Source organism: Schistocerca serialis, chromosome 8 (assembly GCF_023864345.2).
Source record: "Schistocerca serialis cubense isolate TAMUIC-IGC-003099 chromosome 8, iqSchSeri2.2, whole genome shotgun sequence".
NCBI lineage: Eukaryota > Metazoa > Arthropoda > Insecta > Orthoptera > Acrididae > Schistocerca > Schistocerca serialis.
In genome coordinates, this window is record NC_064645.1 from 300,292,901 (window position 1) to 300,305,933 (window position 13,033).

Below are 13,033 nucleotides of genomic sequence, written 5' to 3' on the forward strand. Positions count from 1 at the left end.
TGCAGGTGGTCACTTAACTTTCGTACGGAAATATTTACGACAGCAGTTTCCGCTACAGAGACAGTCGCATATAAAAATATTTCACAGGTCAAGAATTTGCGTTACAAATCTGTAGAAACAAAATGCTATTGATATAACAGTGTCCAAAAAAAATTTTCGTCTGCATTGTAATACATTCACGAATATACACACACATTTCATAACTCTTAAAGTACGTTTCTTGGTTTCCAACATCCTTTTCATAAATCAGAGTCCCTAAACACTACTCATTATTCCTTACCTCATTATACATATACATATTCGTCGACACTTCTTCAATATTTCATCATGAGAAATACGTAGCATAATAAACATTCCTCAACAACATAATACACATCGTCGTCGTAATAATAACATCATAACACCTCAGTCAAATCTCAAAATCGTCGTAACTTCCTCCAATAATTTCTAAGCCTAAAAAAATTCTCTGCTCATGTCAAAAGTGTCAGCTGCCTCAAACGTACTTTAAAAATCATGATCTCATACCAAATACATCATTCAAAGCTCTCATAGTATCACAATGGGTCCGAAAAAATATGAACAGTTCACACAGTACAGACAAAATACAGTTTCATAAGTGTGAAGTTATCCAACTGTGTAATTACGTAAACATCTGTCACTGATATAGTAAAAATAAATGTTTGTCTCTCTCAGTTAAATGATCGGATAGCTGTGTAATTTGTGTGTTAGAGAAATATGGTACCGATGTGTAAAGTTGTATAAGCAAATACCATATTAGCTAGGGCTCCTTGTGCTTGCCAAACACATGGTACACAAAGTAAGCATGTACCCCCCTGAGGATAAATGTAATTATACCCTCAGGTGTTACAAATTACAGCAATGGAATGAAATGTATCACGGAAAACTTTCTTTGTAATTCAAAAATCTTTGAAAATAAGTGTTTTAAGTATAAGATTAATCACTCAAATGCGTGTCCTGTAGCGCTAAATATGCATCTTGTTGTAAGATAATTCTCTGGAAGTGTCGTAATTATCGTCCTCCGAAAGCTAAGTTCTGCAGAAGTCAATGTACTTACCCCATCATAAACGAAAGCGAAATGCTTTGTGTATAGATATCGTAATTATTATGCTTATTGGCGTGATGAAGAAAGTACTGTACAGTAACGTAATGTTGTGCCACGAAAAAGGCTGTCTCATTGTTGCTATACCACAAAAGTTACTACTAAAACATGTTTTTCTTTCCAGAAGAATTCAGAAAACTGTGCAGATATAAAACAGAAACACCGCAAAATCAACATTGTAAATTGTCACTCATTAGTAGCGTCGTGATAAAATCGTGTAGCTGTCACATAAACTAACTATTGTCTCATCTGGTATCTCACAGAAAGTACTTTAAATCCGGAATGTATTTTCAAGTAAACCAAAATGTTGCATTAAAATCTCATTAGCAGTACTGGTAAATGTTCTAAGTATGTAAGCCTTATAGTCGTTACGTAATCGTGCAACAAACAAGCAAGAATGTATACACACAATAACACTGTGACGTCTGTTCACTATAACAATGCATTCGTCATTTCTGTTTCAATAAGTTCTCTTGGTTCTTGACTGGATATTTAACTTCAAACATTGTTGCATGTTAACAGATTCTAAGTCTGACAAGCATACTAGTAATGTAAAGTGAAAAGTTTTATGGCAATGACAAAGTTAAAAAGCAGATTATCTTTCAATAAACGGTTTTACATGTGAAATGTATTGCAATCTTTTACCCTTTTCTAGTGCGCAGCGTATCAACTTCAACGCAATTATCATGCGGTATACGTCGTTAAAGAATACTGGAATTTTTCTCAAGGTTAGCGTCTATGTTATTTTTCCCTGAGCCAGCGGCGCAAGCGGCTGCCTGCGGTGCGAGTCATTGTCTGCCCCTTTGTTGGCGCGCGTCGTTATTGGGATTAGGAGACCTAGCTTCTACAAATTCACCGTGACGAGAGGGCCCTGCTCTGTTTGAATCCCGCCAGTTCTGATGCAATTCAGGTCTGTCGTTACGATCATATCGTCTGTCGTCATGTCGGTAGATTCCATAGTTTCTTTCTTGTCGATCACATGGTGGAGAATTTCTCCCTGAATCGTAACTGCGCGCTGGTCCGTTGCGTCTAAAGTTATTCTGTCTCCCTTGATAATAATTGTTTTGGTTCCCAAATTGTCTGTTTCTCAGATTGTCTCTGTGATAGTCACTACCGCGGAGAGGTGATCTTTCCCTGTAATTATTACTACTCTGCCAACGGTTGTAATACGGGTGGTGTCTATTTCGGTCACGGTTTGTGTTGTGAGAATAGCCTTGTCGCGTCCAGTTATTATTTCTTTCATCGCGGAATTGCGACTGATGTGATCTGTAATTGTTGTGCTCCGGTGTTCCGCGATTGTCAGTGTCACTTTCCAGTTCTTGTAACAGTCCCTGAAAAGCTTCAATGTCGTCTTTGCAACGTCCTGCCAAAATAATATGTCGTAAATGTTCAGGTAATTTGATTAAGCAAATGCGGATGAGTTCTGAGGGGCTGTATGGGTTTGACAGGTACTGATTCTTGTGCAACATGTCTTCAAAATATTTCACAAGACTGGAGAATTCAGATTGTTCGAAATGTTTCATCATTATGATGCCATGTTTTACGCGGTCTTGTGTGGCTTGAGACCAATATGCTGAGAGGAAGGCATGGTAAAATTCTCCTTCACTGTGGCAATCGTGAATGACCGATCGCATTCTTACAGCTGGTTCATTCTCTAAGTAGCCACACATAAATTCTAATCTGTGCTCCAATGACCAGTTGGGAGGAAAACAATGAGAGAATTGATGGAGCCATGCTTGTGGATGAATGTCGTTGCCAGAATTCTTAAATGTTTTGAATTTACGTGTAGTAATGAACAGCTTATAGTCAAAATCATCATGTCGGCAAGTCGCATGTCGGTCATTGTTACGTCGTTTCGGCGGTTCCATCTCAAAATTCGGCGTACCTTGCCAACTTCTTTCACAATTTCCGAAGTGCCCTGTGTTGTTATTTTGTGTCTGTTCCGTATTTGTATGTCCCTCTTCCCGTATTGGGGCGCGAGTGTCCTCTGAAATACGTAATTCTTGTACTACTTGTGCCAATTGATCTTGCACTTCCCGGATTTCTCTTTTGTACTGTGTATTGATTTGATTTTGATTTTGTTTGAATTTTCTAATTTGTTCATACTCTTCAGTGTCCATGAAGGCTACAGGTGTTGTGTCATTCAGATCATCATCTACCTTTGTAGATAAGTTAGTGAACTGATCTGAAAGTTCGGCTACTTTATCCGATAGTGAAATCATTTCCTCTCTATGTTTTTCTGAACCAAGTTTCAGAGTGTCCGAAACGTCCCCTTTTTAACAATTTATACATGACTGTGCTTAAACTGACACACAATATTTTTGTTAGCGCAACACAATCTGACTTTCAAACATCCCTACAAAAAATGGCCCTGACTAACATTAAACTATACCTTTCACAAATCACTTACCTCACAAAAATCTTCGCTGCTCAAGCTACTGCAATACAGCGAGCGCCACTACTGCCAGCTAAATAAAAGATTCAAACTATGGAAGGCACTAACTACTGATAGGGATAGTTAGCAAATGAAAGATATTAATAGAGAACAAACAATGTATTTACCTTAATATCATCACAAGTCATAATATATATATCAGTTCATGACAAATTATAAATCTCCGCCATCTCTCTCCCCACATCCACCACTGCTGGCGGCTCACCTCCAACTGCGCAACGCTACGCGCTGTTCACAGCCAGCTGCCTAACACTACAATGGCGAGTATTACAACAATGCAAAGCAGACACAGACTGCCCACAGCACAGCCAGTGATTTTCATATTGAGCGCTACGTAACGTTGCCAATAAGAAAACATAAACAGCCTACTTACATAGAGAAAACATAAACAGCTTACTTACAAAGTTGTGCCACAAACTCCTCTTCTCCCCAATTCTATTCAATAACTCCTCATTAGTTATGTGATCTACCCAATCTTCAGCAAGTAGAAGCAAAAACGTCTCATCAGAACAACCAGGAAAGTTACAGATTTTGAATATTTACACAGGGTGAAGCTATATGACCCCATTAAGGTTAGGCCATATCTCATTGTCTTAATAGATAGAGAGGCAGTTAAGACAGAACTACAATCCATTGGGCAGTAATTGAGAAACGTGGAAATGACTATCGCAACTCGATTTTTGTTGTTAAGAAAAAGTTTAGTTCTATACAGTATGAAATCAAAGAAGATAATTAAAAGGGAAATATACCATCCTGAAAATATGGAATAGTTAAATTAAGGTTTTAAAAGTGTAATGATCAGCATGGATCTCACTGCAAAATTTTGACAGGTCGCATTGACAATACAAAGCGGAAATACACTACTCTCCTATTTGAAGACAGAGGATACCAAAAAGAAGTAGTCGCTTTTAGTCTATGTATATCTGTTGCTGTATTTTCAGGACATGGAACTACGTGTTAGGGAACAAGCTGATGAGGAAGCTCACCATACTCGTGGATAATATTCTGATTGCTACGTCCACTTGAAGGGAGCACTACTGTCTGTTGCACGATTTTTCGGCCTTATGAAATGGTGGAGTGACTCTCAAGTTAAAAAGGGCAGATTTGTTACGACAGAAATTAACTTTTTAGGGCATGTTTATCATCAGAGAGCCTTACACCCCTGACCTGCCACTGCAACCTAGGTTATGACTGAGATTTTGTGCAACTTATTTCGCAAGTTCTTTCTGTATGTGACCTCGAGTGGTCAAACATTATGGAAAAACTTGTCAGTTACGAGATAGCGACAGCTCATTCTACAAGCCACCAATGACGTAGTGTCAGATTGATATGCCGACACATCTTTCCGTATTTTCGTCGTGGAAGTACATCTGTAACACTTGACAAGCATCATTAACAATTTAGAAGTGACAGTACTTAATTCGATTGTCCATTGTGCCTTGTACCATGTGCAGGCCTAAAATTGGAAATACTACGTTCTTACAGTAGCTAGCAACGGTGAAGACTGACAATAAGCTTGTGTGGCTGCCTGCTTAGGATAGTATTTTAATCACATACGTTCTCCGTAGCCATAACCTTTTTAGTGTCGTTTAGTTTTAGTAGAACTTCGAGTAATTTGGAAGAATCTGCTGTGAGGTGTTGCAGTAAGAACCTCTCGTCGATAAGCATAATATGGCGACATGTGGGTGAGAATAATATTATTACAAGGACTGTGTATCTTTGCATCATGAGTGTCGAATTTTGAGTAACACCTACACATTTCTCTTGTTGCCACGTCAAAATTGGGACAGAATTATGTGTAAGTGGTTTATTAAGTTTATTAAGTAAGGAACAGAGGAACAGCGAAGTCAGTAGCCCATGACAAAGCAGATCCTAGTTACAAAAATAAACGAGCAATGTCTTCACTTGTGTATTTCCAAAACCCATAACGTTTCTTGTTTCACCAGCTATCTGTTGTGATGTTCAGTGCAGAGACTGGATTGATGCAGCTCTACATGCTACTGTATCTCGTGCAAGCTTCTACATCTCCAAGTAACTACTGCACCCTATAATCTTCTGAATCTGCTTAGTGTATTCATCTTTTGGTCTCCCTCTACGATTTTTACCCTCCACACTACCTTCCAATACTAAATTGGTGATCCCTCGATGCCTCGTAACATGTCCTACCAACCGATCCCTTCTTCTAGTCGAGATAGCCCTAAAAAATTACATTACTTCTTCAAAAAGTCTGTAAGTAGTGGAATAACACAGTAAAAAATGATGTTTTGCATTATGGCCATATGGCAACATACGATCCACTTTGCATGGTATCATAAGCCAAAATCTCATTTCAAAATGTCAAATAGCTTATGTAATATGAGGAATGTTGCTGATATTTCACCTTGGCTTTATTGCTGCTGTTCGCGATCGTAAATGAGTGTTGTATGCCAGATCAATTTGATCGAGACTAATGACAAATGGAGACCTCTACATAGCGTACAGAGAAAATTTCATAGTAACGTATTATGGAGTATGGATCAAACACAAAATTATAGCGAACCCTATATTTCACTGCAGACTTTTCCGGAATTCGTTCAATATCTTATTTCGACGCAGATTGCGAATAACTGCGACTATTAATGAAAAGATGGGCACTTAACCAAGCATCTGACATATAAAGCAACAAGTAAACAAAAAATAAAATTTTTTCACCGGATCATTTCTGTACAATCTGTACGATCGTGTAACCGCCGACAGGCCGAAAGGGGGCAAACACTTGTAGGCTTCCCCTGCCGAACAAACGAATGAACTCGCTCAGCGCTTTGGAAGAAAATTGGTCACTGCGCATCGGCCACCATTTGCTGTGCGAACTCTAACCAGCACTAGCACTTACGTTTTTTTTTTTTTTTTTTTTTTTTTTCAGTGGTATCGCAAGGCATTAAAGTGCGAAGTGCACTGGAACACACATACTTGTACTACTTGGACGCCGTTCGGTAGACAGAGGTCATAATGTTTTGATTTATCAGTGTACATGAATTTATGGTGATTATTTAGGACAATGAAGAAATTGGCAAAAGGTCGAAAGACATAAAGATCACTAAGAAAAAAATCGAGAAAAATTTGCAAAGAAGATATTGCGAGAAATGCTCGAAAATAAAGAACACCACCATGCAGTAAATACAAGGTGACAGAAAATGTAAGCTTCAAAAATCCCTGTGAGGTATATAATGAGGTGGAAGGACCTGCCAGACACGAAAATAATGAAGGTTGTCTCATGTACATTTTCGTGCCGCGCTTGAGGCCCGAATACTGCCGGTAGATGGCACAAGTGTATACGAGAACACAGTATAGGCAGCAGTCTGTTAGAGAGATATGCGAAGTGACCTTGATATCACACTCGAGTTAACCAACTTTCCCGTTACAAGAAACGTGGAAAGTAGCGTATCTGAAATTCGATAAAAATTCGTGTTTTCTAGCACAAGAATATCTACTGTGGATACTCAGAATCACAGAGATTATGTTTCCACAAACATAAACCGCTTTACAGGGCGAGCACAAATGTTTGACGATCGGTCGTCAGGTCGGTTGTACGGAACGGATACGATTATTTGCGGACAAATGCAAACCATGCGCTTCAGAAGCTGCCGAGCTAATCCTGTCACATTTCCTTCCCTTGGCATATAGCCATTCAGACTATTCATATATTAAGGAAATGTGTTCGCAGATGGTCAATACAATTATAATTCCAGACCGAGAGTCGAACCAACATTATCTGCTTAACTCGAGAGGTTTCCTTAAAGACTTTGGGTGTCCGTGCATGCCTCCCGACCAACGCAAACTTTCGTATGTCGCACTTTCTACATCACGAGCTCGCACAAGTTCCTGTGAATCTCACACACGGGGAGACATTGTTAACATAGTCGTTTCGTCTGGCCAGTAACGTTGCCAACCTGGATTTCATCCCACAGGAAGCAAAAATTGCGATAATAACAATGTCTTGCCCTACGCGGAAGTCACAGAAACATGCAGCATATTTAAAATTGCTGTTGATCATCGGCAGCGTATGTATTTGTCATGCCATTCATGTCCGAAGAGCATTGCATAGATAATACACAAACTGAACAAAACAGACATATCCCATGCTTTAATAGAATATGTTTCTTCATGTATATACACTACTGGCTATTAAAATTGCTACACGAAGAAGAAAATCTGATGATATACGGGTATTCATTGGACAAATAAATTATACTAGAAATGACATGTGATTACATTTTCATTCAATTTGCCCGCATTTCCTGAGAAATCAGTATCCAGAACAACCACCTCTTGCCGTAATAACGGCCTTGATACATCTGGGTATTGAGTCAAACAGAGCTTGGATGGCGTGGACAGGTACAGCTGCCCATGCAGCTTCAACACGATACCACAGTTCATCAAGAGTAATCACTGGCGTATTGTGACGAGCCAGTTGCTCGGCCACCATTGACCAGACGTTTTCAATTGGTGAGAGATCTGGAGAATGTGCTGGCCAGGGCAGCAGTCGAACATTTTCTGTATCCAGAAAGGCCCGTACAAGACCTGCAACATGCGGTCGTGCATTATCCCGCTGAAATGTAGGGTTTCGCAGGGATCGAATGAAGGGTAGAGCCACGCGTCGTAACACATCTGAAATATAACGTCCACTGTTCAAAGTGCCGTCAATGCGAACAAGAGGTGACCGAGACGTGTAAGCAATGGCACCCCGTACCATCACGCCGGGTGATACGCCAGTATGGCAATGGCGAATACACGCTTCCAAAGTGCGTTCACCGCACAGGGATGGGACCATCATGATCCTGTATACAGAACCTTGATTCATCCGAAAAAATGACGTTCTGCTATTCTCACAAACAGGTTCGTCGTTGAATACACCATCGCAGGCGCTCCTGTCTGTGATGCAGCGTCAAGGGTAACCACAGCCATGGTCTCCGAGCTGATAGTCCATTCCGCTGCAAACGTCGTCGAACTGTTGGTACAGATAGTTGTTGTCTTGCAAACGTCCACATCTGTTGATTCAGGGACCGAGAAGTGGCTGCACGATCCGTTACAGCGATGTGTTGTTGTCTTGCAAACGTCCACATCTGTTGACTCAGGGATCGAGACGTGGCTGCACGATCCGTTACAGCGATGTGGGTAAGATGCCTGTCATCACGACTGCTAGCGATACGAGGCCGTTGGGATCCAGCACGGCGTTCTGTATTATCCTCCTGAACCCACCGATTCCATATTCTGCTAACAGTCATTGGATCTCGGCCAACGCAAGCAGCAATGTCGCGATACGATAAACCGTAATCGCGATAGGCTACAATCCGACCTTTATCAAAGTTGGAAACGTGATGGTACGCATTTCTCCTCCTTACACGAGGCATCACAACGTTTCACCAGGCAACGCCGGTTAAGTGCTGCTTGTGTATGAGACATCGGTTGGAAACTTTCCTCATGTCAGCACGTTGTAGGTGTCGTCACCGGCGCCAACCTCGTGTGAATGCTCTGAAAAGCTAACCATTTGCATATCACAGCATCTTCTTCCTGTCGATTAAATTTCGCGTCTGCAGGACGTCATCTTCGTGGTGTAGCAATTTTAATGGCCAGTAGTCTAATATCCTTGCTCTAATGTCATTTAATAATTTGCAGAGAATGTATGTCGTAATATAAATTTCTAACGTAGCTTCTATAATCAATGACGGTTTCGAGTATACAGGGTGAGTCACCTAACATTACCGCTGGATATATTTCGTAAACCACATCAAATACTGACGAATCGATTCCACAGACCGAACGTGAGGAGCGGGGCTAGTGTAATTGGTTAATCCAAACCATAAAAAATTGCACGGAAGTATGTTTTTTTAACACTAACCTACGTTTTTTTTAAATGGAACCCCGTTAGTTTTGTTAGCACATCTGAACATATAAACAAATACGTAATCAGTGCCGTTTGTGGCATTGTAAAATGTTAATTACATCCGGAGATATTGTAACCTAAAGTTGACGCTTGAGTACCACTCCTCCGCTGTTCGATCGTGTGTATCGGAGAGCACCGAATTACGTGGGGATCCAAAGGGAACGGTGTTGGACCTTAGGTACAGAAGAGACTGGAACAGCACATTACGTCCACATGCTAACACCTTTTTATTGGTCTTTTTCACTGACGCACATGTACATTACCATGAGGGGTGAGGTACACATACACACATGGTTTCCGTTTTCAATTACGAAGTGGAATAGTGTGTGTCCCGGCATGTCAGGCCAATAGATGTTCAATGTGGTGGCCATCATTTGCTGCACACAATCGCAATCTCTGGCGTAATGAATGTCGTACACGCCGCAGTACATCTGGTGTAATGTCGCCGCAGGCTGCCACAATACGTTGTTTCATATCCTCTGGGGTTGTAGGCACATCACGGTACACATTCTCCTTTACCGTACCCCACAGAAAGAAGTCCAGAGGTTTAAGATCAGGAGAACGGGCTGGACAATTTATGCGTCCTCCACGTCCTATGAAACGCCCGTCGAACATCCTGTCAAGGGTCAGCCTTGTGTTAATTGCGGAATGTGCAGGTGCACCATCATGCTGATACCACATACGTCGACGCGTTTGCAGTGGGACATTTTCGAGCAACGTTGGCAGATCATTCTGTAGAAACGCGATGTATGTTGCAGCTGTTTGGGCCCCTGCAATGAAGTGAGGACCAATGAGGTGGTCGCCAATGATTCCGCACCATACATTTACAGTCCACGGTCGCTGTCGCTCTACCTGTCTGAGCCAGCGAGGATTGTCCACAGACCATTAATGCATGTTCCGTAGATTCACTGCCCCGTGGTTTGTGAAACCCGCTTCATCGGTAAACAGGTAGAACTGCAACGCATTCTTTGTTAATGCCCATTGACAGATTTGCACTCGATGATTAAACTCATCACCATGTTATTGCTGATGTAGCGACACATGAAACGGGTGAAAGCGGTGACGATGCAGTATGCGCATGACACTACTTTCACTCAGTCTACCGGCTCTCGCAATGTCACGTGTACTCATGTGTGGGTTCATGGCAACAGCAGCTAACACACCAACTGCACCCGCTTCTCCTGTGACGGGCCTGTTACGGACTCGTTTGCGTGCTACGACCATACCCGTTGCATGCAGTTGGCGGTAGATGTTTTGCAATGTGCGGCACGTTAGATGCTCTCTGTCCGGGTACCGTTCTCCATACACCCTGCAGGCTTCAGCTGCATTTCGTCGACAGTCGCCGTAGATGAGTATCATCTCCACCTTTTCAGAGTTCGAATACACCATGGTCACAGTTCCTACAACACTACACTATCACAGACGTCTGGTAACACGGTGTACTACAGTTGGTCTGCGTGCGAAGACGAATGCAGAATAACAATAGCAGCAAGCGCTACATGCCGACACTGTTGACAGCTAGACCAAACCACAACAGTGCACTACAGTCACACTCGTAAACACGGTCGTCATCGTAAACATGTCCCTGCAGATGCTGCTCGCCGACCGTGGCCCGTGTTTGTTACAACACGCAACTGAACGTCGGAGGTTTCAAGCGTCAACTTTAGGTTACAGTATCTCCGGATGTAATTAACATTTTACAATGCAACAAACTGCACTGATTGCATATTTGCTTATATGTTCAGATGTGCTAACAAAACTAACGTGGTTCTACTTTAAAAAACCCAGGTTTGTGTTAAAAAACATACTTCTGTGCAATTTTGTATGGTTTGTATTAAACAATTACACTAGCCCCTCTCCTCACGTTCGGTCTGTGGAATCGATTCGTCAGTATTTGATGTGGTTTACGAAATATATCCAGAGGTAACGTTAGGTGACTAACCCTGCATGTACCGGGTGATCAAAAAGTCAGTATAAACTTGAAAACTGAATAAATCACGGAATAATGTAGATAGAGAGGCACAAATTGACACACATGCTTGGAATGACATGGGTTTTATTAGAACCAAAAAAATACAAAAGTTCAAATATGTCCGACAGATGGCTCTTCATCTGATCAGAATAGCAATTATTAGCATAACAAAGTAAGACAAAGCAAAGATGTTTTTTACAGGAAATTCTCAATATGTCCACCATCATTCGTCAAAAATAGCTGTAGTCGAGGAATAATGTTGCGAACAGCACTGTAAAGCATATCCGGAGTTATCGTGAGGCATTGGCGTCGGATGTTGTCTTTCAGCATCCCTAGACATGTCGGTCAGTCATAATACACTTGCGACTTCAGGTAACCCCAAAGCCAATAATCGCACGGACTGAGGTCTGGGGACCTGGGAGGCCATGCATGACGAAAGCAGCGGCTGAGCAAACGATCATCACCAAACGACGCGCGTAAGAGGTCTTTCACGCGCCTAGCAATATGGGGTGGAGCACCATCCTGCATAAATATCGTACGTTCCAGCAGATGTTTATCAGCCAGGCTGGGGATGATGCGATTCTGTAACATATCGGCGTACCTCTCATCCGGCACGGTAGCAGTTACAAAACCAGAATGACGCATTTCCTCGAAGAAAAAAGGCCCGATAACGGGAGATGTGGTAAATCCAACCCATACCGTGACTTTCATTTTCGGTATCCCAAATTCTGCAGTTGTGAGCGTTGACAGACCCTCGGACCGTGAAATGAGCTTCGTCGGTCCACAACACGTTACTCAACCAATCGTCGTCTTCCGCCATCTTTTGAAACGCCCACACCGCAAATGCTCTCCGCTTCACTAAACGCCAGGTAACATTTCATGATGTCGATGGATTTTGTACGGATGGCATCGGAGGGTACACATAAGTGGCAACCAAACAGTAGTGTATGGAATGTCGGTGCGACGTGCGACTGCACGAGCGCTGACTTCCCCGTGCATAGACGAACCCACTACAGTCTCCATTTCTTCCTGAACTGTCTCTGCAACATTATGCCTTGTGCTCGGTCGGCCACTACGGGGCCTATCTTCTAAACAACCTGTGGCTTCGAGCTTCGACATCATTCTCGCCACAGCTGCATTTGTCAACGGACATTTACCCGTTAGAATCCCCTTCCTATGGGGATAGGATCGTAACGCTGGACTCGCACATTCCCCATTCTGATAAAACAGCTTCACTAAAAGCGCCTTTTCAGGTAACGTCAACATGCTGCGACTGCTGGCGCATCTGATTCTCTCTCTCATTACAGCTCCTTTTATACACGATTGTCATACGCAGTCACTGACATTGTCTGTCCAGCACCATCTGTCGGTCATTTTCTGAACTTTGTTCTTTTTTCGTTCTAATAAAACCCCATGTCATTCCAAGTACGTGTGTCAATTTTTACCTCTCTATCTACATTATTCCGTGGTTTAATAAGTTTTCAAATTTATACTGACTTTTTGATCACCCGGTATATGTTATTGAAATAAAATTCTAGAGAGATCTTCCAAAAATGTTTTGGG